At 40.5% G+C, this 26,767-nt stretch overlaps 1 protein-coding gene and 14 non-coding genes across 15 annotated transcripts in view; 1 reads left to right on the top strand and 14 right to left on the bottom strand.

Annotated features, from left to right (window-relative positions):
- The window catches only part of dnah10 (dynein axonemal heavy chain 10), a 226,809-nt gene that overhangs the window by 133,858 nt on the left and 66,184 nt on the right, over positions 1 to 26,767 (bottom strand). The window lies entirely within an intron of this gene.
- LOC128317368 (U6 spliceosomal RNA) lies at positions 628 to 734 on the bottom strand. The gene has a single exon (XR_008300881.1). It is a non-coding gene; the product is annotated as a U6 spliceosomal RNA (small nuclear RNA).
- LOC128317393 (U6 spliceosomal RNA) lies at positions 2,082 to 2,188 on the bottom strand. The gene has a single exon (XR_008300906.1). It is a non-coding gene; the product is annotated as a U6 spliceosomal RNA (small nuclear RNA).
- LOC128317367 (U6 spliceosomal RNA) lies at positions 3,662 to 3,768 on the bottom strand. The gene has a single exon (XR_008300880.1). It is a non-coding gene; the product is annotated as a U6 spliceosomal RNA (small nuclear RNA).
- Positions 5,231 to 5,337, bottom strand: LOC128317392 (U6 spliceosomal RNA). Its single transcript, XR_008300905.1, has one exon. It is a non-coding gene; the product is annotated as a U6 spliceosomal RNA (small nuclear RNA).
- Positions 6,689 to 6,795, bottom strand: LOC128317391 (U6 spliceosomal RNA). The gene has a single exon (XR_008300904.1). It is a non-coding gene; the product is annotated as a U6 spliceosomal RNA (small nuclear RNA).
- Positions 8,147 to 8,253, bottom strand: LOC117596008 (U6 spliceosomal RNA). Its single transcript, XR_004577177.2, has one exon. It is a non-coding gene; the product is annotated as a U6 spliceosomal RNA (small nuclear RNA).
- On the bottom strand, positions 9,725 to 9,831 carry LOC117595998 (U6 spliceosomal RNA). The gene has a single exon (XR_004577166.1). It is a non-coding gene; the product is annotated as a U6 spliceosomal RNA (small nuclear RNA).
- LOC117596005 (U6 spliceosomal RNA) lies at positions 11,299 to 11,405 on the bottom strand. Its single transcript, XR_004577174.2, has one exon. It is a non-coding gene; the product is annotated as a U6 spliceosomal RNA (small nuclear RNA).
- Positions 12,876 to 12,982, bottom strand: LOC117595997 (U6 spliceosomal RNA). Its single transcript, XR_004577165.2, has one exon. It is a non-coding gene; the product is annotated as a U6 spliceosomal RNA (small nuclear RNA).
- On the bottom strand, positions 14,454 to 14,560 carry LOC117596012 (U6 spliceosomal RNA). The gene has a single exon (XR_004577180.1). It is a non-coding gene; the product is annotated as a U6 spliceosomal RNA (small nuclear RNA).
- LOC113537218 (U6 spliceosomal RNA) lies at positions 16,030 to 16,136 on the bottom strand. The gene has a single exon (XR_003403730.1). It is a non-coding gene; the product is annotated as a U6 spliceosomal RNA (small nuclear RNA).
- LOC117596006 (U6 spliceosomal RNA) lies at positions 18,234 to 18,340 on the bottom strand. Its single transcript, XR_004577175.1, has one exon. It is a non-coding gene; the product is annotated as a U6 spliceosomal RNA (small nuclear RNA).
- On the bottom strand, positions 20,726 to 20,832 carry LOC113537219 (U6 spliceosomal RNA). Its single transcript, XR_003403731.1, has one exon. It is a non-coding gene; the product is annotated as a U6 spliceosomal RNA (small nuclear RNA).
- On the top strand, positions 24,745 to 24,851 carry LOC128317427 (U6 spliceosomal RNA). The gene has a single exon (XR_008300940.1). It is a non-coding gene; the product is annotated as a U6 spliceosomal RNA (small nuclear RNA).

Raw genomic sequence — 26,767 nt, 5'->3', positions numbered from 1 at the left:
GCTGATAACTTTTAAACTGCTCAACATCAAGTCCTGATTCTTCTTTAATCTTGATTCCTTGGACGGTACCTGAGTGTTCTGCATGGAACGAAGTAGGAATTTGCCAAAGAGGAAGTTTGCCATTTTCATTTTACTTAAAAACTTTTTTTTTCAATCATCATGAAATTTAGCTCACAGCATCGTGGGACCAACTTGAACAAAAGATGTTTCTTGGATCTTTGAAATGCAGGATGGTTTGTAAATAACCTGCAAACAAATTTGATGGATAATTCCCCAAACAAGAAGTGAGGGCATGTGTTCCCAACGCTTTTATGTAATAACACCAAATTTGGCACATTTGTTTAGCAACATGACCTGATGTTAGCAAACAAGCTTAGCATTCATTTACAACTTGGAATGGCTACTGAAAACACAAAATGAGGCAATATCTTAGCAATAGCTTGTCATAGTGCCATAAAATTTAATATATATGCTTGGGGAAAAGAACTGATGGTCCCCATGGCTACTGGTCTTTTTCCGTCACTACGGAGTGGAGTCAGAAGGTGCTCGGCCCCCAGACTTTTAGGGTTCCAGTTAATGGTTTAGGGTTAGGGTTGGTTTTTCAAGGTTAGAGTTATTAAACAGTGAAAAATATGGTAACGCTTCACGATTTTGCGTGTCATCCTTGCGCAGGGGCCATGCTAATCTTCTCTGTATCGATCCAATTTTAGTATATGTGCTGCCGTAGCAAGCACAAACCACACACCTGAAGGGCCCCTATAAGTGCTTAGGTTCCTAACAACGTTTCCTGTCCGTGGTTAGAGCGAAAACACACAAAGTTCCTTCAGGAGACTCAAAGAACTGTCCTGATTGGACACACTACATGGAGTTTACAGATATAATGATTCCCCAAATTAACCATTAAACGCTTCAAAATTCTAAACATTTATCATTTTGTGTCTCAGACCGCAGAGGTGCATGCTGGGAGTATGGAGATTCGGGCACTCGCTGGTGTTCTGGTTGGTTCTCTGTGTGGTGATGTAATCAGTCCTTTGTTCTCATCATCAACCCCCATCCCTTCCCCATTGAGCCACAATTTTAAGAAAAATCGAAGCCGCCAACTGAGGTAAAAACCAAATTTGACAACTTCTGCTGTAGAGCACCCTACATGGTAAAGTTGTGTTTTTGATGAAGACTTTAAAATTGCATAAAGCTTATCACAATGTAAAAAAAATATCACTACGTTAAAAAAACAGGAATCTATGGCAGTCCACACAACGCTTCTTGCACTTTTTAAGAAATTTGGCTCAGTGATAGAGGACAGTCTCAGCTACTTTACCCAGCAATTTTGGTGTACTCCTCTCTAGCACCACCAACAGGCCAAATGGGGACATACAGTTGCAATAATAAATCTGCAACATCGTGGAATGCCAAAGTTGACAAAAATTAAGTGAGGGCATATCTCAACCACAGCGTGATAAATTCAGAACAACGATAATACGTGAGTGACGGTCCACGACCTAAGGTAGTAGGAGAAATATTGTCTGAATTCACCTCTAGGGGGTGCTATAATCTAGAAATGACTCAAACTGCTGATAACTTTTGAACTGCTCAACATCAAGTCCTGATTCTTCTTTAGCTTGATTCCTTGGACGGTACCTGAGTGTTCTGCATGGAACGAATTTGGAATTTGCCAAAAATGCAGGATGGTTTGTCAATAACCTGCAAACAAATTTGATGGATAATTCCCCAAACAAGAAGTGAGGGCATGTCTTCCCAACGCTTTTATGTAATAACGCCAAATTTGGCACATATGTTTAGCAACATGACCTGATGTTAGCAAACAAGCTTAGCATTCATTTACAACTTGGAATGGCTACTGAAAACAGAAAATGAGGCAATATCTCAGCAATGGCTTGTCTAGTGCCATAAAATTTAATATATATGCTTGGGGAAAAGTACTGATGGTCCCCATGGCTACTGGTCTTTCTCCGTCACTACGGAGTGGAGTCAGAAGGTGCTCTGGGCCCAGACTTTTAGGGTTCCAGTTAATGTTTTAGGGTTAGGGTTGGTTTTTCAGGGTTAGAGTTATTAAACAGTGAAAAATATGGTAACGCTTCACGATTTTGCGTGTCATCCTTGCGCAGGGGCCATGCTAATCTTCTCTGTATCGTTCCAATTTTAGTATATGTGCTGCCGTAGCAAGCACAACCCACGCACCTGAAGGGCCCCTATAAGTGCTGAGGTTCCTAACAACGTTTCCTTTCCGTGGTTATAGCGAAAACACACAAAGTTCCTTCAGGAGACTCGAAGAACTGTCCTGACTGGACACACACACTACATGGAGTTTACAGATATAATGATTCCCCAAATTAACCATTAAACGCTTCAAAATTCTAAACATTTATCATTTTGTGTCTCAGACCGCAGAGGTGCATGCTGGGAGTATGGAGATTCGGGCACTCGCTGGTGTTCTGGTTGGTTCTCTGTGTGGTGATGTAATCAGTCCTTTGTTCTCATCATCAACCCCCATCCCTTCCCCATTGAGCCACAATTTTAAGAAAAATCGGAGCCACCAACAGAGGTAAAAACCAAATTTGACAACTTCTGCTGTAGAGCACCCTACATGGTAAAGTTGTGTTTTTGATGAAGACTTTAAAATTGCATAAAGCTTATCACAATGTAAAAAAAATATCACGAAGTTAAAAAAACAAAAACAGGAATCTATGGCAGTCCACACAACGCTTCTTGCACTTTTTAAGAAATTTGGCTCAGTGATAGAGGACAGTCTCAGCTACTTTACACAGCAATTTTGGTGTACTCCGCTCTAGCACCACCAACAGGCCAAATGGGGACATACAGTTGCAATAATAAATCTGCAACATCGTGGAATGCCAAAGTTGACAAAAAGGAAGTCAGGGCTTATCTCAACCACAGCGTGATAAATTTAGAACAACGATAATACGTGAGTGACGGGCCACGACCTAAGGTAGTAGGAGAAATTTTGTCTGAATTCACCTCTAGGGGGTGCTATAATCTAGAAATGAGTCAAACTGCTGATAACTTTTAAACTGCTCAACATCAAGTCCTGATTCTTCTTTAATCTTGATTCCTTGGACGGTACCTGAGTGTTCTGCATGGAACGAAGTAGGAATTTGCCAAAGAGGAAGTTTGCCATTTTCATTTTACTTAAAAACTTTTTTTTTCAATCATCATGAAATTTAGCTCACAGCATCGTGGGACCAACTTGAACAAAAGATGTTTCTTGGATCTTTGAAATGCAGGATGGTTTGTAAATAACCTGCAAACAAATTTGATGGATAATTCCCCAAACAAGAAGTGAGGGCATGTCTTCCCAACGCTTTTATGTAATAACACCAAATTTGGCACATTTGTTTAGCAACATGACCTGATGTTAGCAAACAAGCTTAGCATTCATTTACAACTTGGAATGGCTACTGAAAACAGAAAATGAGGCAATATCTTAGCAATAGCTTGTCATAGTGCCATAAAATTTAATATATATGCTTGGGGAAAAGTACTGATGGTCCCCATGGCTACTGGTCTTTTTCCGTCACTACGGAGTGGAGTCAGAAGGTGCTCGGCCCCCAGACTTTTAGGGTTCCAGTTAATGTTTTAGGGTTAGGGTTGGTTTTTCAAGGTTAGAGTTATTAAACAGTGAAAAATATGGTAACGCTTCACGATTTTGCGTGTCATCCTTGCGCAGGGGCCATGCTAATCTTCTCTGTATCGATCCAATTTTAGTATATGTGCTGCCGTAGCAAGCACAAACCACACACCTGAAGGGCCCCTATAAGTGCTTAGGTTCCTAACAACGTTTCCTGTCCGTGGTTAGAGCGAAAACACACAAAGTTCCTTCAGGAGACTCAAAGAACTGTCCTGATTGGACACACTACATGGAGTTTACAGATATAATGATTCCCCAAATTAACCATTAAACGCTTAAAAATTCTAAACATTTATCATTTTGTGTCTCAGACCGCAGAGGTGCATGCTGGGAGTATGGAGATTCGGGCACTCGCTGGTGTTCTGGTTGGTTCTCTGTGTGGTGATGTAATCAGTCCTTTGTTCTCATCATCAACCCCCATCCCTTCCCCATTGAGCCACAATTTTAAGAAAAATCGGAGCCACCAATGGAAATAAAAACCAAATTTGACAACTTCTGCTGTAGAGCACCCTACATGGTAAAGTTGTGTTTTTGATGAAGACTTTAAAATTGCATAAAGCTTATCACAATGTAAAAAAAATATCACTAAGTTAAAAAAAACAGGAATCTATGGCAGTCCACACAACGCTTCTTGCACTTTTTAAGAAATTTGGGTCAGTGATAGAGGACAGTCTCAGCTACTTTACCCAGCAATTTTGGTGTACTCCGCTCTAGCACCACCAACAGGCCAAATGGGGACATACAGTTGCAATAATAAATCTGCAACATCGTGGAATGCCAAAGTTGACAAAAAGGAAGTGAGGGCATATCTCAACCACAGCGTGATAAATTTAGAACAACGATAATACGTGAGTGACGGGCCACGACCTAAGGTAGTAGGAGAAATTTTGTCTGAATTCACCTCTAGGGGGTGCTGTAATCTAGAAATGACTCGAACTGCTCATAACTTTTAAACTGTTCAACATCAAGTCCTGATTCTTCTTTAGCTTGATTCCTTGGACGGTACCTGAGTGTTCTGCATGGAACGAATTTGGAATTTGCCAAAGAGGAAGTTTGCCATTTTCATTTTACTTAAAAACTGTTTTTTCAATCATCATGAAATTTAGCTCACAGCATCGTGGGACCAACTTGAACAAAAGATGTTTCTTGGATCTTTGAAATGCAGGATGATTTGTAAATAACCTGCAAACAAATTTGATGGATAATTCCCCAAACAAGAAGTGAGGGCATGTCTTCCCAACACTTTTATGTAATAACACCAAATTTGGCACATATGTTTAGCAACATGACCTGATGTTAGCAAACAAGCTTAGCATTCATTTACAACTTGGAATGGCTACTGAAAACAGAAAATGAGGCAATATCTCAGCAATGGCTTGTCGTAGTGCCATAAAATTTAATATATATGCTTGGGGAAAAGAACTGATGGTCCCCATGGCTACTGGTCTTTCTCCGTCACTACGGAGTGGAGTCAGAAGGTGTTCGGCCCCCAGACTTTTAGGGTTCCAGTTAATGTTTTAGGGTTAGGGTTGGTTTTTCAGGGTTAGAGTTATTAAACAGTGAAAAATATGGTAACGCTTCACGATTTTGCGTGTCATCCTTGCGCAGGGGCCATGCTAATCTTCTCTGTATCGTTCCAATTTTAGTATATGTGCTGCCGTAGCAAGCACAAACCACACACCTGAAGGGCCCCTATAAGTGCTGAGGTTCCTAACAACGTTTCCTGTCCGTGATTATAGCGAAAACACACAAAGTTCCTTCAGGAGACTCGAAGAACTGTCCTGATTGGACACACACACTACATGGAGTTTACAGATATAATGATTCCCCAAATTAACCATTAAACGCTTCAAAATTCTAAACATTTATCATTTTGTGTCTCAGACCGCAGAGGTGCATGCTGGGAGTATGGAGATTCGGGCACTCGCTGGTGTTCTGGTTGGTTCTCTGTGTGGTGATGTAATCAGTCCTTTGTTCTCATCATCAACCCCCATCCCTTCCCCATTGAGCCACAATTTTAAGAAAAATCGAAGCCGCCAACTGAGGTAAAAACCAAATTTGACAACTTCTGCTGTAGAGCACCCTACATGGTAAAGTTGTGTTTTTGATGAAGACTTTAAAATTGCATAAAGCTTATCACAATGTAAAAAAAATATCACTACGTTAAAAAAACAGGAATCTATGGCAGTCCACACAACGCTTCTTGCACTTTTTAAGAAATTTGGCTCAGTGATAGAGGACAGTCTCAGCTACTTTACCCAGCAATTTTGGTGTACTCCTCTCTAGCACCACCAACAGGCCAAATGGGGACATACAGTTGCAATAATAAATCTGCAACATCGTGGAATGCCAAAGTTGACAAAAATTAAGTGAGGGCATATCTCAACCACAGCGTGATAAATTCAGAACAACGATAATACGTGAGTGACGGTCCACGACCTAAGGTAGTAGGAGAAATATTGTCTGAATTCACCTCTAGGGGGTGCTATAATCTAGAAATGACTCAAACTGCTGATAACTTTTGAACTGCTCAACATCAAGTCCTGATTCTTCTTTAGCTTGATTCCTTGGACGGTACCTGAGTGTTCTGCATGGAACGAATTTGGAATTTGCCAAAAATGCAGGATGGTTTGTCAATAACCTGCAAACAAATTTGATGGATAATTCCCCAAACAAGAAGTGAGGGCATGTCTTCCCAACGCTTTTATGTAATAACGCCAAATTTGGCACATATGTTTAGCAACATGACCTGATGTTAGCAAACAAGCTTAGCATTCATTTACAACTTGGAATGGCTACTGAAAACAGAAAATGAGGCAATATCTCAGCAATGGCTTGTCTAGTGCCATAAAATTTAATATATATGCTTGGGGAAAAGTACTGATGGTCCCCATGGCTACTGGTCTTTCTCCGTCACTACGGAGTGGAGTCAGAAGGTGCTCTGGGCCCAGACTTTTAGGGTTCCAGTTAATGTTTTAGGGTTAGGGTTGGTTTTTCAGGGTTAGAGTTATTAAACAGTGAAAAATATGGTAACGCTTCACGATTTTGCGTGTCATCCTTGCGCAGGGGCCATGCTAATCTTCTCTGTATCGTTCCAATTTTAGTATATGTGCTGCCGTAGCAAGCACAACCCACGCACCTGAAGGGCCCCTATAAGTGCTGAGGTTCCTAACAACGTTTCCTTTCCGTGGTTATAGCGAAAACACACAAAGTTCCTTCAGGAGACTCGAAGAACTGTCCTGACTGGACACACACACTACATGGAGTTTACAGATATAATGATTCCCCAAATTAACCATTAAACGCTTAAAAATTCTAAACATTTATCATTTTGTGTCTCAGACCGCAGAGGTGCATGCTGGGAGTATGGAGATTCGGGCACTCGCTGGTGTTCTGGTTGGTTCTCTGTGTGGTGATGTAATCAGTCCTTTGTTCTCATCATCAACCCCCATCCCTTCCCCATTGAGCCACAATTTTAAGAAAAATCGAAGCCACCAACTGAGGTAAAAACCAAATTTGACAACTTCTGCTGTAGAGCACCCTACATGGTAAAGTTGTGTTTTTGATGAAGACTTTAAAATTGCATAAAGCTTATCACAATGTAAAAAAAATATCACTACGTTAAAAAAACAGGAATCTATGGCAGTCCACACAACGCTTCTTGCACTTTTTAAGAAATTTGGCTCAGTGATAGAGGACAGTCTCAGCTACTTTACCCAGCAATTTTGGTGTACTCCTCTCTAGCACCACCAACAGGCCAAATGGGGACATACAGTTGCAATAATAAATCTGCAACATCGTGGAATGCCAAAGTTGACAAAAATTAAGTGAGGGCATATCTCAACCACAGCGTGATAAATTCAGAACAACGATAATACGTGAGTGACGGTCCACGACCTAAGGTAGTAGGAGAAATATTGTCTGAATTCACCTCTAGGGGGTGCTATAATCTAGAAATGACTCAAACTGCTGATAACTTTTGAACTGCTCAACATCAAGTCCTGATTCTTCTTTAGCTTGATTCCTTGGACGGTACCTGAGTGTTCTGCATGGAACGAATTTGGAATTTGCCAAAAATGCAGGATGGTTTGTCAATAACCTGCAAACAAATTTGATGGATAATTCCCCAAACAAGAAGTGAGGGCATGTCTTCCCAACGCTTTTATGTAATAACGCCAAATTTGGCACATATGTTTAGCAACATGACCTGATGTTAGCAAACAAGCTTAGCATTCATTTACAACTTGGAATGGCTACTGAAAACAGAAAATGAGGCAATATCTCAGCAATGGCTTGTCTAGTGCCATAAAATTTAATATATATGCTTGGGGAAAAGTACTGATGGTCCCCATGGCTACTGGTCTTTCTCCGTCACTACGGAGTGGAGTCAGAAGGTGCTCTGGGCCCAGACTTTTAGGGTTCCAGTTAATGTTTTAGGGTTAGGGTTGGTTTTTCAGGGTTAGAGTTATTAAACAGTGAAAAATATGGTAACGCTTCACGATTTTGCGTGTCATCCTTGCGCAGGGGCCATGCTAATCTTCTCTGTATCGTTCCAATTTTAGTATATGTGCTGCCGTAGCAAGCACAACCCACGCACCTGAAGGGCCCCTATAAGTGCTGAGGTTCCTAACAACGTTTCCTTTCCGTGGTTATAGCGAAAACACACAAAGTTCCTTCAGGAGACTCGAAGAACTGTCCTGATTGGACACACACACTACATGGAGTTTACAGATATAATGATTCCCCAAATTAACCATTAAACGCTTAAAAATTCTAAACATTTATCATTTTGTGTCTCAGACCGCAGAGGTGCATGCTGGGAGTATGGAGATTCGGGCACTGGCTGGTGTTCTGGTTGGTTCTCTGTGTGGTGATGTAATCAGTCCTTTGTTCTCATCATCAACCCACATCCCTTCCCCATTGAGCCACAATTTTAAGAAAAATCGAAGCCAACAACTGAGGTAAAAACCAAATTTGACAACTTCTGCTGTAGAGCACCCTACATGGTAAAGTTGTGTTTTTGATGAAGACTTTAAAATTGCATAAAGCTTATCACAATGTAAAAAAAAAATCACGAAGTTAAAAAAACAAAAACAGGAATCTATGACAGTCCACACAACGCTTCTTGCACTTTTTAAGAAATTTGGCTCAGTGATAGAGGACAGTCTCAGCTACTTTACACAGCAATTTTGGTGTACTCCGCTCTAGCACCACCAACAGGCCAAATGGGGACATACAGTTGCAATAATAAATCTGCAACATCGTGGAATGCCAAAGTTGACAAAAAGGAAGTCAGGGCATATCTCAACCACAGCGTCATAAATTTAGAACAACGATAATACGTGAGTGACGGTCCACGACCTAAGGTAGTAGGAGAAATTTAGTCTGAATTCACCTCTAAGGGGTGCTATAATCTAGAAATGACTCAAACTGCTCATAACTTTTAAACTGCTCAACATCAAGTCCTGATTCTTCTTTAGCTTGATTCCTTGGACGGTACCTTAGTGTTCTGCATGGAACGAATTTGGAATTTGCCAAAGAGGAAGTTTGCCATTTTCATTTTACTTAAAAACTTTTTTTTTCAATCATCATGAAATTTAGCTAACAGCATCGTGGGACCGACTTGAACAAAGGATGTTTCTTGGATCTTTGAAATGCAGGATGGTTTGTAAATAACCTGCAAACAAATTTGATGGATAATTCCCCAAACAAGAAGTGAGGGCATGTCTTCCCAACGCTTTTATGTAATAATGCCAAATTTGGCACATATGTTTAGCAACATGACCTGATGTTAGCAAACAAGCTTAGCATTCATTTACAACTTGGAATGGCTACTGAAAACAGAAAATGAGGCAATATCTCAGCAATGGCTTGTCTAGTGCCATAAAATTTAATATATATGCTTGGGGAAAAGTACTGATGGTCCCCATGGCTACTGGTCTTTCTCCGTCACTACGGAGTGGAGTCAGAAGGTGCTCTGCGCCCAGACTTTTAGGGTTTCAGTTAATGTTTTAGGGATAGGGTTGGTTTTTCAGGGTTAGAGTTATTAAACAGTGAAAAATATGGTAACGCTTCACGATTTTGCGTGTCATCCTTGCGCAGGGGCCATGCTAATCTTCTCTGTATCGTTCCAATTTTAGTATATGTGCTGCCGTAGCAAGCACAAACCACACACCTGAAGGGCCCCTATAAGTGCTGAGGTTCCTAACAACGTTTCCTTTCCGTGGGTAGAGCGAAAACACACAAAGTTCCTTCAGGAGACTCGAAGAACTGTCCTGATTGGACACACTACATGGAGTTTACAGATATAATGATTCCCCAAATTAACCATTAAACGCTTCAAAATTCTAAACATTTATCATTTTGTGCCTCAGACCGCAGAGGTGCATGCTGGGAGTATGGAGATTCGGGCACTGGCTGGTGTTCTGGTTGGTTCTCTGTGTGGTGATGTAATCAGTCCTTTGTTCTCATCATCAACCCCCATCCCTTCCCCATTGAGCCACAATTTTAAGAAAAATCGGAGCCAACAACTGAGGTAAAAACCAAATTTGACAACTTCTGCTGTAGAGCACCCTACATGGTAAAAATGTGTTTTTGATGAAGACTTTAAAATTGCATAAAGCTTATCACAATGTAAAAAAAAATCACTACGTTAAAAATACAAAAACAGGAATCTATGGCAGTCCACACAACGCTTCTTGCACTTTTTATGAAATTTGGCTCAGTGATAGAGGACAGTCTCAGCTACTTCACACAGCAATTTTGGTGTACTCCGCTCTAGCACCACCAACAGGCCAAATGGGGACATACAGTTGCAATAATAAATCTGCAACATCGTGGAATGCCAAAGTTGACAAAAAGGAAGTGAGGGCATATCTCAACCACAGCGTGATAAATTCAGAACAACGATAATACGTGAGTGACGGTCCACGACCTAAGGTAGTAGGGGAAATTTTGTCTGAATTCACCTCTAGGGGGTGCTATAATCTAGAAATGACTCAAACTGCTCATAACTTTTAAACTGCTCAACATCAAGTCCGGATTCTTCTTTAGCTTGATTCCTTGGACGGTACCTGAGTGTTCTGCATGGAACGAATTTGGAATTTGCCAAAGAGGAAGTTTGCCATTTTCATTTTACTTAAAAACTTTTTTTTTCAATCATCATGAAATTTAGCTAACAGCATCGTGGGACCAACTTGAACAAAAGATGTTTCTTGGATCTTTGAAATGCAGGATGGTTTGTAAATAACCTGCAAACAAATTTCATGGATAATTCCCCAAACAAGAAGTGAGGGCATGTCTTCCCAACGCTTTTATGTAATAACGCCAAATTTGGCACATATGTTTAGCAACATGACCTGATGTTAGCAAACAAGCTTAGCATTCATTTACAACTTGGAATGGCTACTGAAAACAGAAAATGAGGCAATATCTCAGCAATGGCTTGTCGTAGTGCCATAAAATTTAATATATATCCTTGGGGAAAAGTACTGATGGTCCCCATGGCTACTGGTCTTTCTCCATCACTACGGAGTGGAGTCAGAAGGTGCTCTGGGCCCAGACTTTTAGGGTTCCAGTTAATGTTTTAGGGTTAGGGTTGGTTTTTCAGGGTTAGAGTTATTAAACAGTGAAAAATATGGTAACGCTTCACGATTTTGCGTGTCATCCTTGCGCAGGGGCCATGCTAATCTTCTCTGTATCGTTCCAATTTTAGTATATGTGCTGCCGTAGCAAGCACAAACCTCACACCTGAAGGGCCCCTATAAGTGCTGAGGTTCCTCACAGCGTTTCCTGTCCGTGGTTAGAGCGAAAACACACAAAGTTCCTTCAGGAGACTCGAAGAACTGTCCTGATTGGACACACACACTACATGGAGTTTACAGATATAATGATTCCCCAAATTAACCATTAAACGCTTCAAAATTCTAAACATTTATCATTTTGTGTCTCAGACCGCAGAGGTGCATGCTGGGAGTATGGAGATCCGGGCACTCGCTGGTGTTCTGGTTCGTTCTCTGTGTGGTGATGTAATCAGTCCTTTGTTCTCATCATCAACCCCCATCCCTTCCCCATTGAGCCACAATTTTAAGAAAAATCGGAGCCACCAACGGAAATAAAAACCAAATTTGACAACTTCTGCTGTAGAGCACCCTACATGGTAAAGTTGTGTTTTTGATGAAGACTTTAAAATTGCATAAAGCTTATCACTATGTAAAAAAAATGACTACATTAAAAAAACAAAAACAGGAATCTATGGCAGTCCACACAATGCTTCTTGCACTTTTTAAGAAATTTGGCTCAGTGATAGAGGACAGTCTCAGCTACTTTACCCAGCAATTTTGGTGTACTCCGCTCTAGCACCACCAACAGGCCAAATGGGGACATACAGTTGCAATAATAAATCTGCAACATCGTGGAATGCCAAAGTTGACAAAAAGGAAGTGAGGGCATATCTCAACCACAGCGTGATAAATTTAGAACAACGATAATACGTGAGTGACGGGCCACGACCTAAGGTAGTAGGAGAAATTTTGTCTGAATTCACCTCTAGGGGGTGCTGTAATCTAGAAATGACTCGAACTGCTCATAACTTTTGAACTGCTCAACATCAAGTCCTGATTCTTCTTTAGCTTGATTCCTTGGACGGTACCTGAGTGTTCTGCATGGAACGAATTTGGAATTTGCCAAACAGGAAGTTTGCCATTTTCATTTTACTTAAAAACTTTTTTTTTCAATCATCATGAAATTTAGCTCACAGCATCGTGGGACCAACTTGAACAAAAGATGTTTCTTGGATCTTTGAAATGCAGGATGGTTTGTAAATAACCTGCAAACAAATTTGATGGATAATTCCCCAAACAAGAAGTGAGGGCATGTCTTCCCAACGCTTTTATGTAATAACGCCAAATTTGGCACATATGTTTAGCAACATGACCTGATGTTAGCAAACAAGCTTAGCATTCATTTACAACTTGGAATGGCTACTGAAAACAGAAAATGAGGCAAAATCTCAGCAATGGCTTGTCGTAGTGCCATAGAATTTAATATATATGCTTGGGGAAAAGTACTGATGGTCCCCATGGCTACTGGTCTTTCTCCATCACTACGGAGTGGAGTCAGAAGGTGCTCTGCGCCCAGACTTTTAGGGTTCCAGTTAATGTTTTAGGGGTAGGGTTGGTTTTTCAGGGTTAGAGTTATTAAACAGCGAAAAATATGGTAACGCTTCACGATTTTGCGTGTCATCCTTGCGCAGGGGCCATGCTAATCTTCTCTGTATCGATCCAATTTTAGTATATGTGCTGCCGTAGCAAGCACAAACCACACACCTGAAGGGCCCCTATAAGTGCTGAGGTTCCTCACAGCGTTTCCTGTCCGTGGTTAGAGCGAAAACACACAAAGTTCCTTCAGGAGACTCGAAGAACTGTCCTGATTGGACACACACACTACATGGAGTTTACAGATATAATGATTCCCCAAATTAACCATTAAACGCTTCAAAATTCTAAACATTTATCATTTTGTGTCTCAGACCGCAGAGGTGCATGCTGGGAGTATGGAGATTCGGGCACTCGCTGGTGTTCTGGTTGGTTCTCTGTGTGGTGATGTAATCAGTCCTTTGTTCTCATCATCAACCCCCATCCCTTCCCCATTGAGCCACAATTTTAAGAAAAATCGAAGCCACCAACGGAGGTAAAAACCAAATTTGACAACTTCTGCTGTAGAGCACCCTACATGGTAAAGTTGTGTTTTTGATGAAGACTTTAAAATTGCATAAAGCTTATCACAATGTAAAAAAAATATCACTAAGTTAAAAAAACAAAAACAGGAATCTATGGCAGTCCACACAACGCTTCTTGCACTTTTTAAGAAATTTGGCTCAGTGATAGAGGACAGTCTCAGCTACTTTACCCAGCAATTTTGGTGTACTCCGCTCTAGCACCACCAACAGGCCAAATGGGGACATACAGTTGCAATAATAAATCTGCAACATCGTGGAATGCCAAAGTTGACAAAAAGGAAGTCAGGGCATATCTCAACCACAGCGTGATAAATTTAGAACAACGATAATACGTGAGCGACGGTCCACGACCTAAGGTAGTAGGAGAAATTTTGTCTGAATTCACCTCTAGGGGGTGCTATAATCTAGAAATGACTCGAACTGCTCATAACTTTTAAACTGCTCAACATCAAGTCCTGATTCTTCTTTAGCTTGATTCCTTGGACGGTACCTGAGTGTTCTGCATGGAACGAATTTGGAATTTGCCAAAGAGGAGGTTTGCCATTTTCATTTTACTTAAAAACTTTTTTTTCAATCATCATGAAATTTAGCTCACAGCATCGTGGGACCAACTTGAACAAAAGATCTTTCTTGGATCTTTGAAATGCAGGATGGTTTGTAAATAACCTGCAAACAAATTTCATGGATAATTCCCCAAACAAGAAGTGAGGGCATGTCTTCCCAACGCTTTTATGTAATAACACCAAATTTGGCACTTATGTTTAGCAACATGACCTGATGTTAGCAGACAAGCTTAGCATTCATTTACAACTTGGAATGGCTACTGAAAACAGAAAATGAGGCAATATCTCAGCAATGGCTTGTCGTAGTGCCATAAAATTTAATATATATGCTTGGGGAAAAGAACTGATGGTCCCCATGGCTACTGGTCTTTCTCCGTCACTACGGAGTGGAGTCAGAAGGTGTTCGGCCCCCAGACTTTTAGGGTTCCAGTTAATGTTTTAGGGTTAGGGTTGGTTTTTCAGGGTTAGAGTTATTAAACAGTGAAAAATATGGTAACGCTTCACGATTTTGCGTGTCATCCTTGCGCAGGGGCCATGCTAATCTTCTCTGTATCGTTCCAATTTTAGTATATGTGCTGCCGTAGCAAGCACAAACCACACACCTGAAGGGCCCCTATAAGTGCTGAGGTTCCTAACAACGTTTCCTGTCCGTGATTATAGCGAAAACACACAAAGTTCCTTCAGGAGACTCGAAGAACTGTCCTGATTGGACACACACACTACATGGAGTTTACAGATATAATGATTCCCCAAATTAACCATTAAACGCTTCAAAATTCTAAACATTTATCATTTTGTGTCTCAGACCGCAGAGGTGCATGCTGGGAGTATGGAGATTCGGGCACTCGCTGGTGTTCTGGTTGGTTCTCTGTGTGGTGATGTAATCAGTCCTTTGTTCTCATCATCAACCCCCATCCCTTCCCCATTGAGCCACAATTTTAAGAAAAATCGGAGCCACCAACGGAAATAAAAACCAAATTTGACAACTTCTGCTGTAGAGCACCCTACATGGTAAAGTTGTGTTTTTGATGAAGACTTTAAAATTGCATAAAGCTTATCACAATGTTAAAAAAATATCACGAAGTTAAAAAAACAGGAATCTATGGCAGTCCACACAACGCTTCTTGCACTTTTTAAGAAATTTGGCTCAGTGATAGAGGACAGTCTCAGCTACTTTACACAGCAATTTTGGTGTACTCCGCTCTAGCACCACCAACAGGCCAAATGGGGACATACAGTTGCAATAATAAATCTGCAACATCGTGGAATGCCAAAGTTGACAAAAAGGAAGTGAGGGCATATCTCAACCACAGCGTGATAAATTCAGAACAACGATAATACGTGAGTGACGGTCCACGACCTAAGGTAGTAGGAGAAATTTTGTCTGAATTCACCTCTAAGGGGTGCTATAATCCAGAAATGAGTCAAACTGCTGATAACTTTTGAACTGCTCAACATCAAGTCCTGATTCTTCTTTAGCTTGATTCCTTGGACGGTACCCGAGTGCTCTGCATGTAACAAATTTGTAATTTGCCAAACAGGAAGTTTGCCATTTTCACTTCAATTAAAAACATTTGTTTTGTTCAGTCATCATGAAATTTGGGTCACTGCATCGTGGGACCACCCTGAACGAAAGACGTTTCTCGGATATTTGAAATGCAGGATGGTTTGTCAATAATCTGCAAACAAATTTCATGGATAATTCCAGAAACAAAAAGTGAGGGCATGTCTTCCCAACGCTTTTACATAATAACACCAAACTTGGCACATATGTTTAGCAACATGACCTGATGTTAGCAAACAAGCTTAGCATCCATTTAGAACTTGGGAAAGCAAATGAAAAAAGGACATGGGGCAATATATCAAAAATTGCTTGTCCTAGTGCCATAAAATTTGCTATGTATCATTGGGAACAAGTACCGATGGTCCCTATGGCTACTGGTCTTTCTCCGTCACTAAAGACTGGGGCCAGAAAATGCTCGGCGCCTAGTGTTTTAGGCTTGGAGTTAATGTTTTAGGGATAGGGTTGGTGTTTCAAGGTTAGAGTTATTAAACAGTGAAAAATATGGTAACGCTTCACGATTTTGCGTGTCATCCTTGCGCAGGGGCCATGCTAATCTTCTCTGTATCGTTCCAATTTTAGTATATGTGCTGCCGTAGCAAGCACAAACCTCACACCTGAAGGGCCCCTATAAGTGCTGAGGTTCCTCGCAACATTTCCTGTCCGTGGTTAGTGCGAAAACACACAAAGTTCCTTCAGGAGACTCGAAGAACTGTCCTGATTGGACACACACACTGCATGGAGTTTACAGATATGATGATTCCCCAAATTAACCATTAAACGCTTCAAAATTCTAAACTTTTTTCATTTTGTGTCTCAGACCGCAGAGGTGCATGCTGGGAGTATGGAGATTCGGGCACTCGCTGGTGTTCTGGTTGGTTCTCTGTGTGGTGATGTAATCAGTCCTTTGTTCTCATCATCAACCCCCATCCCTTCCCCACTGAACCACAATTTTAATAAATATGGGAGCCACCAACTGAGGTAAAAACAAAGTTTGACAAAGACAAACCCTAAACAACTCATTTCTCAGACTGTTGATACACAGAGCACTTCATCTATAACGCGCAAAGGAATTTGACACCAAAGTTACCAAACAGCCAGTGAGGGCATATCTCAACAGCAGTGTGACAAATTCAGAACAAAGCTCATACGTGAGTAACAGTCCACAACCTAAAGTAGTAGGAGAAATTTTGTCTGAATTCACCTCTAGGGGGTGCTATAATCTAGAAATGAGTCAAAACGCTCATAACTTTGAAACTGTCCAACATCAAATCCAAGCCAAAGAGGAAGTTTGACATTTTCATTTTACTTCAAAACTTTTTTTTCAAGCATCGTGGGACCAACTCGAACGAAAGACGTTTCTCAGATACTTGGCACCAAACTTGGCACATATGTTTAGTAACATGACTTAATGGTAGAAAAGCAGTTTAGCATTCATTTACAACTCTGGAAGGCTACTGAAAACAGGACATGAGGCAATATCACAATAATGGCTTGGGCCATGAAATTTAATATATATTCTTGGGAAGGAGTACTGATGGTCACAATGGCTACTGGGCTTTCTTCATCACCAAGGACTGGGGTCAGGAGGTGCTCGGCCCCCCTAATGTTTTAGGATTGGAGTTAAAGTGTTAGGGTTAGGGTTGGTTTTTCAGGCGTATTGACATTAAACTGTGAAAAATATGGTAACGCCTTTGACTCGAAGAACTGACCTGAACGGACACACACACTACATGGAGTTTACAGATATAATGATTCTTCAAATTAACCATTGCACACTTCAAAATTTTAAACTTTTCTCATTTTGTGTCTCAGACCACAGAGGTGCATGCTGGGAGTATGGAGATTCGGGCACTGGCTGGTGTTCTGGTTGGTTCTCTGTGTGGTGATGTAATCAGTCCTTTGTTCTCATCATCAACCCCCATCCCTTCCCCATTGAGCCACAATTTTAATAAAAATCGGAGCCAACAACTGAGGTAAAAACAAAGTTAGAGAACTTCTGCTATAAACTTCAGCATCCTACATGGTAACATTGTGTTTTTGACAAAGACTTTAAAATTGCACGAAGCTTATGACAATGTAAAAAAATCATAAGTTAAAAAAAAAACAGGAAGCTATGGCAGTCCAAAGAAAGCTTCTTGCGCTTTTTATGAAATTTGGCTCAGTGATAGAGGACAGTCTCAGTTACTTTACACAGCAATTTTGTTGTACTCCCCTAAAGTGCTCTAGCGCCACCAAAAGGCCAAATTTGGACATACGATTGCAATAATAAGTCTGCAACATCATGGAACGCCAAAGTTACCAAATAGGAAGTGAAGGCATATCTTAACAACAGTGTGACAATTTCAGAACAAAGTTCATACGGAAGTAACGGTACACGACCTAAGGTAGTAGGAGAAATTTTGTCTGAAGTCACCTCTAGGGGGTGCTATAATCTAAAAATGAGTCAAACTGCTCATAACTTTTAAACCGCTCAACATCAAATCATGATTCTTCTTTGGCTTGATTCCTTGGAAGGTACCCGAGTGCTCTGCATGTAACAAATTTGTAATTTGCCAAACAGGAAGTTTGCCATTTTCACTTCAATTAAAAACATTTGTTTTGTTCAATCATCATGAAATTTCGGCGCCTAGTGTTTTAGGCTTGGAGTTAATGTTTCAGGGTTAGGGTTGGTTTTTCAGGGTTAGAGTTATTAAAGAGTGAAAAATATGGTAACGCTTCACGATTTTGCGTGTCATCCTTGCGCAGGGGCCATGCTAATCTTCTCTGTATCGTTCCAATTTTAGTATATGTGCTGCCGTAGCAAGCACAAACCTCACACCTGAAGGGCCCCTATAAGTGCTGAGGTTCCTAACAACGTTTCCTGTCCGTGGTTAGTGCGAAAACACACAAAGTTCCTTCAGGAGACTCGAAGAACTGTCCTGATTGGACACACACACTGCATGGAGTTTACAGATATGATGACTCCCCAAATTAACCATTAAACGCTTCAAAATTCTAAACTTTTTTCATTTTGTGTCTCAGACCGCAGAGGTGCATGCTGGGAGTATGGAGATTTGAGCAGTTGCTGCTGCTCTGGTTGGTTCCCTGTGTGGTGATGTAATCAGTCCTTTGTTCTCGTGATCACACACACACACTCCGTCCCCTCCCCCTCGTCTCCCTCAGTGTGTGTGTGTGTCTGTGCTTCCTCTCTTGTTGAGCTGACGGCCGTCTGACCGGCTGCAGCACAACACACAGCTCAGAGACGTCCTGAGGCCGTCCTCTCTGAGAACACACACCAAACATACCACACGTGCTCAGTCTGGACACGGCGTCGGGGAGAGAACGCGAAAAACACCACACATTAGCCGCCATCTTGTTTCTCTTCTTTCTAGTCTGCAGGGTGTCGTACTGCAGTCTGCCTTTAGAGGGCCAAGATAAACATCGACACACTCCTGTACGTTTAAAACCTTCAACCAAAACATCAGTAATTACTTCTAAATAATTAATAACATATAACAATTATATTACACTGTAATATTGCTTTATTACATTGTCATAGAATTTATGTGATTTACAGCAAAATTGCAGCTTCTCCCAAAAACACAGCTACAACACATTCTAATGTTAAACATTGATTTAGCATCGGCCTGGTCATTTAGCATCAGAATAAGAGCTAGAATTTATTTACTGTGTGTTAGAGCTCAGAGTTTGGAGCTTTAGGGTTATTGGGGTTATTTAAAGTTGTTTTAGAGTTAGTGTTAAAGCTTTTTAGGGTTTACGTTATTTAGAGGATTATAAGATTTTTAGATTTAGGTTTCTGGGTTGTGACTGGAGTTATTAATGATTAAACTCTATATTACACATGTAGTGTGTGAAGTGTAGACAGGAGGTCTGCAGTTTTCTAAATTTGTTACAGTTATGGAAAATAAAATTCAACTTTATCAACCTTATTAAACATAAATAATGTCACCTGCAAACAAATTAATAAAAATGGACAATTTAATAAAAATGGAGAGGTGGAAAATTCAGAAATATAAAAGGCTGGGGTACAAAAGAAGTTTGAGAACTTCTGCTATAGAGCACCCTACATGGTAAAGTTTTTAATGAAGATTAAAAACTTCTAATTCTAAACGTTATTCATTTTGCGTCTCAGACCGCAGAGGTGCATCCTGGGAGTATGGAGATTCGGGCACAATTTTAATAAATATGGGAGCCACCAACTGAGGTAAAAACAAAGTTAGAAAACGTCTGCTATAGAGCACCCTACATGGTAAAGTTGTGTTTTTAATTAAATTTAACTTTAAAATTGCATAAAGCTTATAACAGTGTAAAAAAATATAACATTTTTAAGTTAAAAAAAACAAAAACAGGCATCTATGGCAGTCCACAGAACACTTCTTATGAAATTTGACTTAGTGATAGAGGACAGTCTCAGCTACATTACACAGCAGTTTTGGTGTACTCCACTCAAGTGGATTTTCTGCCATTTTCAATCCAAATTTTAAAATGCAATATACATCATTGTGTACAAATGCTGATGATCCCAATGGATACTGGTCCATCTCCCTCACTAAGGACTGAGGCCAGAAGGTGCCTGGTCCAAAGTGTTTTAGGGTTGGAGTTAGTTTTTTTAGGGTTAGAGTCCTCACCAGAAACACAGCATTAGCAAGTATTGTGCACTATATCAGATGTTCTCAAGCTATTTTTTTAAACTCTGTTTCTTGTTTTCATTTTGAATTTCTACCCATTTTTATTAAAATTGTCATTAGTTTGTAGGTCACATTATATATATGATAAAGGTGAATTGTATTTTCCATCACTATATAAAAAAATTTAGAAAACTGCAGACCTCCTGTTTAAACTTCACACACTAAATGTGTAATGTGTGAACATAGAGTATATATAATTTTATTTTTTTAGAGTTAACGTTATTAAACAGTGAAAAATAGGGTTAATAGCGATTGGATTATTAGCATCAGGGCTATTAGAGTTTGATTTATTGGGGTTATTGGAGCCAGTGTTAATGTTTTAGGGTTGGAGTTACTTTTTTAGGGTTCTTAAATTATTAAAAATATGGTAAGACATCACGATTATTCATGATTCATATGGTTTTTGAAATGAAATTTGTGTGTGTAAGTGTTGGAGTTTTAGGCTTGGAGTTAATGTTTTAGGGTTAGGGTTGGTTTTTCAGGGTTAGAGTTATTAAAGAGTGAAAAATATGGTAACGCTTCACGATTTTGCGTGTCATCCTTGCGCAGGGGCCATGCTAATCTTCTCTGTATCGTTCCAATTTTAGTATATGTGCTGCCGTAGCAAGCACAAACACATCATCTGAAGGGCCCCTATAAGTGCTGAGGTTCCTAACAACGTTTCCTGTTCATGGTGAGTGCAAAAACACACAAAGTTCCTTCAGGAGATTCGCAGAACTGACCTAAATGCACACACACTACATGGAGTTTACAGATATAATGATTCCTCAAATTAACCATTAAACGCTTCAAAATTCTAAACTTTTTTCATTCTGTGTCTCAGACCGCAGAGGTGCATGCTGGGAGTATGGAGATTTGAGCAGTTGCTGCTGCTCTGGTTGGTTCCCTGTGTGGTGATGTAATCAGTCCTTTGTTCTCGTGATCACACACACACACACACACACCGTCCCCTCCCCCTCGTCTCCCTCAGCGTGTGTGTGTGTGTGTGTGTGTGTGTGCTTCCTCTCTTGCTGAGCTGACGGCCGTCTCACCAGCTGCAGCACAACACACAGCTCAGAGACGTCCTGAGGCCGTCCTCTCTGAGAACACACACCAAACATACCACACGTGCTCAGTCTGGACACGGCGTCGGGGAGAGAACGCGAAAAACACCACACATTAGCCGCCATCTTGTTTCTCGTCTTTCTAGTCTGCAGGGTGTCGTACTGCAGTCTGCCTTTAGAGGGCCGAGATAAACATCGACACACTCCTGTACGTTTAAAACCTTCAACCAAACCATCAGTAATTGCTTCTAAATAATTAATAACATATAACAATCATATTACACTGTAATAATGCTTTATTACATTGTCATAGAATTTATGTGATTCACAGCAAAATTGCAGCTTTGTTCCTGTTTCTGTTAGGTCCCTAGTGTTTTAGGGTTAGGTTTTGATTCATTAGGGTTAGCTTTTTGGGTTAAAGTTGGTGTTATTTAAAGATGAAAAATCTGATAAGGTTTCACGATTTTGTGTGACCAACCCACCTAAACCCTGAAAAAAACTAACCATAACTCTAACAAAACTAATCCTAATCCTAAAATCCCAGGGCCAAGCACCTTTGGTCCCACCCCTTATCAATGAAGGAACACCAGAAGAATTGGGAACATCAGCACTTGTTCCTAAGTCCTAAGTTTCTAAGTTGATATACAAAATCTGAGGAGCAAGATTTGTTCAAGATGACATCATGATGCTGTGGCCCAAATTCTGAGATTATTGGACAAAATTTTTAGGAGCGGTCCAAGTTATAAGCAAACTATCAGTAATTACTTTAAAATTACAGCATAATAAATAATAATAATATATAACCCCACTATTATATTTTAATAATGCTCTATTACTTTGACGGCCGTGACAACTGCCACACATTGTATATAACACATTCACGCACATACCTAGACTCCCTGGTAAGATCTACCGCTCTACACGCACTTTTATTAACTTCATTCAGAATATATAACTTAAATTCACGTTTCCTTATGCTACAGCTAAGATACACGCATTCAGTTTATTTGCTAACTTCCTAAAAATACATCACATAACATGGACAAAACATGGTTTCCATCTTTATTCAGAATCGTTATTCGTTTTATTCACGTTCCTTTAGTTTTACAGCATAGCTTTACTAGTTTGAGTGCACGCGTTCTAGTTTACGTTGCTGTAGAAGTTTTAATTTGAGTTTATTTTGAGTCACCTGGTTCTGGCGAGAGTGGGTTGCTGGAGTTCCTGGAGTGTTACGGAGTCAGAAGACCGGCCTTCTCTAGACAGCTTTCAGAGAGCTTTCAGAGAGATTTCAGTTCCCCTGACGACACTGACTAACCCCAAACTTCATGGGTGAGGAGGAAAAAGCCTGCATTTTTTTAATTAATTATACACTACTTTGGTTATGTTTTGATAGTTTTCATATACTTTAATTCAATTCAATTCAATTTTATTTGTGTAGCGCTTTTAACAATGGACATTGTCACAAAGCAGCTTTACAGAATAGATACATTCAAATTAAATTAAACCCAAATAAATTGTAAATGCATGAATTTATCCCTAATGAGCGAGCCAGAGGGGATGGTGGTGAGGGAAAAACTCCCTGAGACGACATGAGGAAGAAACCATGAGAGGAACCAGACTGAAAAGGGAACCCGTCCTCATCTGGGTGACTCCGGATAGTGCGATTATAAATCATTCCCTTCTATAACTGTGTACTACATGGACAAATAGTGCAATTGTGTAACCAGTAAATTCATCACAGTTTTCACAAGACGTCCGGTTGGTTAAACTTATCCACTGCCCACTGATGGAGTCCTGAGTACGAAGCTGCCGCAGCCCCAAAGCCACCACAGCAATCGCAGTGATGTTGTTGAACTTTATAATGTTGTTATATCATGTTTAGTCGGTCAGTTGTTATGTTAAATGTTAAATGTACCTTTAATGTCTGTAGTGTATTGTGTTTTCTCCTTTCTGTATTTGTCCAGGCTGCTCAGCTATCTTAAATGTTGTCTGCATGTCTCATTCGGTTTGGTTGTTTTATTGTATTAACATGTTTTGTTTGCTCATTCATCTGGAGTGTATCTGAGTTACTTTTACCTTGGTTCTGTTCAGGTGACCTCACTGGGCCCAGAACCTTTGGTTCAGTATCTTTAGGTTTCCTTATTTTTGCATGGTGCTTATTTTTGTACCTTTTTCCCCCCTGATTTTCAGAAAATAAAACCTATCTTTGACCAGGTAAACGTGTTTTCCCTGTGCCTTACTGTCTTGGTCCATTACAATTATTACATTGTGAGAAATTTTAGGTAATTTTAAAATTAAATTCTTCACCAGAAACACAACATTAGCATGTTTAATAAGATTGATGAAGTTGAATTTTATTTCCCATAACTGTAACAAAATTAGAAAACTCCTGTTTACACATCCAGACCTCCTGTCTACACTTCACACACTACATGTGTAATATAGAGTTTAATCATTAATAACTCCAGTCACAACCCAGAATCCTAAATCTAAAAATCTTATAATCCTCTAAATAACATAAACCCTAAAAAGCTTTAACACTAACTCTAACCCTAAAGCTCCAAACTCTGAGCTCTAACACACAATAAATAAATTCTAGCTCCGATTCTGATGCTAAATGACCAGGCCGATGCTAAATCAGTGTTTAACATTAGTGTGTGTTGTAGCTGTGTTTTTGGGGGAAGCTGCAATTTTGCTGTAAATCACATAAATTCTATGACAATGTAATAAAGCATTATTACAGTGTAATATAATTGTTATATGTTATTAATTATTTAGAAGCAATTACTGATGGTTTGGTTGAAGGTTTTAAACGTACAGGAGTGTGTCGATGTTTATCTCGGCCCTCTAAAGGCAGACTGCAGTACGACACCCTGCAGACTAGAAAGACGAGAAACAAGATGGCGGCTAATGTGTGGTGTTTTTCGCGTTCTCTCCCCGACGCCGTGTCCAGACTGAGCACGTGCGGTATGTTTGGTGTGTGTTCTCAGAGAGGACGGCCTCAGGATGTCTCTGAGCTGTGTGTTGTGCTGCAGCTGGTGATACGGCCGTCAGCTCAGCAAGAGAGGAAGCACACACACACACACACACACACACACACACACACACGCTGAGGGAGACGAGGGGGAGGGGACGGTGTGTGTGTGTGTGTGTGTGTGTGTGTGTGTGATCACGAGAACAAAGGACTGATTACATCACCACACAGGGAACCAACCAGAGCACCAGCAACTGCTCAAATCTCCATACTCCCAGCATGCACCTCTGCGGTCTGAGACAGAAAATGAAAAACGTTTAGAATTTTGAAGCGTTTAATGGTTAATTTGGGGAATCATTATATCTGTAAACTCCATGTAGTGTGTGTGCATTTAGGTCAGTTCTGCGAATCTCCTGAAGGAACTTTGTGTGTTTTTGCACTCACCATGAACAGGAAACGTTGTAAGGAACCTCAGCACTTATAGGGGCCCTTCAGATGATGTGTTTGTGCTTGCTACGGCAGCACATATACTAAAATTGGAACGATACAGAGAAGATTAGCATGGCCCCTGCGCAAGGATGACACGCAAAATCGTGAAGCGTTACCATATTTTTCACTCTTTAATAACTCTAACCCTGAAAAACCAACCCTAACCCTAAAACATTAACTCCAAGCCTAAAACTCCAACACTTACACACACAAATTTCATTTCAAAAACCATATGAATCATGAATAATCGTGATGTCTTACCATATTTTTAATAATTTAAGAACCTTAAAAAAGTAACTCCAACCCTAAAACATTAACACTGGCTCCAATAACCCCAATAAATCAAACTCTAATAACCCTGATGCTAATAATCCAATCGCTATTAACCCTAATAAATCTAACCCTATTAAATTAAACTATAATAACCCCGACTCTAATAACCCTGACTTTAGGGTCCTCAAAACCTGGGAAGTGGGTCTAAACCTTATGCTAATAGCCTTACCCTAGACTGTAAAATTTGCAAACCAATAAGAAAAGACAAAAGAAGAATAGATGAGAGCTTCACTCTAAATGAGATGCTGGAAAAATGCTAAAACGCCCTCTAGAAAAAACAGAAATTTTACTGATATATTTGTAATTTTATTACACTGGCTGTAATATTTTAGCTGTAATGACTGTTTCCGGCCACTAGATGGCGGCAGTGAATAAGAAATAATTTAGCGGTTTGAAAAAAAATGAGATTAAATTGAATTAAATTAAGATTACAAAAAAATGAACATTATTAGATTTAGATTAAATTATTAGATTAAAATTACATTAATTAATTGTATGTAATTGTGGCGTGTTAATGTGACTAACAACAACAACAAAAAAAAAAAACAAAACAAGGAAACTACACACAAATACCCCATAACCACAAATACCCCAACAGCAACATCCACAAATACCCTCCTAAAGATACTTGCCCCCACAGCTAAATACCCCCAGCTAATTCATTCCACATGAACAGACATTTGCCTCACACTGACAAATACTCTCACACACAGCTAACTGCCCCTACACTAACACAAACTCTCTCCCACAGCTAACTGCCCCCACACTAACACAAACTCTCTCTCACAGCTAACTGCCCCCACACTAACACAAACTCTCTCCCACAGCTAACTGCCCCTACACTAACACAAACTCTCTCCCACAGCTAACTGCCCCCACACTAACACAAACTCTCTCACACAGCTAACTGCCCCTACACTAACACAAACTCTCTCCCACAGCTAACTGCCCCCACACTAACACAAACTCTCTCCCACAGCTAACTGCCCCCACACTAACACAAACTCTCTCACACAGCTAACTGCCCCCACACTAACACAAACTCTCTCACACAGCTAACTGCCCCCACATTAACACAAACTCTCTCACACAGCTAACTGCCCCCACACTAACACAAACTCTCTCACACAGCTAACTGCCCCCACACTAACACAAACTCCCACACACAGCTAACTGCCCCTACACTAACACAAACTCTCTCACACAGCTAACTGCCCCCACACTAACACAAACTCTCTCACACAGCTAACTGCCCCTACACTAACACAAACTCTCTCCCACAGCTAACTGCCCCCACACTAACACAAACTCCCACACACAGCTAACTGCCCCCACACTAACACAAACTCTCTCACACAGCTAACTGCCCCTACACTAACACAAACTCTCTCTCACAGCTAACTGCCCCTACACTAACACAAACTCCCACACACAGCTAACTGCCCCCACACTAACACAAACTCTCTCACACAGCTAACTGCCCCTACACTAACACAAACTCTCTCTCACAGCTAACTGCCCCTACACTAACACAAACTCCCACACACAGCTAACTGCCCCCACACTAACACAAACTCTCTCACACAGCTAACTGCCCCTACACTCACAAAATCTCCCACACACAGCTAACTGCCCCCACACTAACACAAACTCTCTCCCACAGCTAACTGCCCCCATACTAACACAAACTCCCACACACAGCTAACT

Source organism: Pangasianodon hypophthalmus, chromosome 24, assembly GCF_027358585.1.
Source record: "Pangasianodon hypophthalmus isolate fPanHyp1 chromosome 24, fPanHyp1.pri, whole genome shotgun sequence".
Taxonomy (NCBI): Eukaryota; Metazoa; Chordata; class Actinopteri; order Siluriformes; family Pangasiidae; genus Pangasianodon; species Pangasianodon hypophthalmus.
This window is presented reverse-complemented; position numbering and strand designations above follow the sequence as displayed.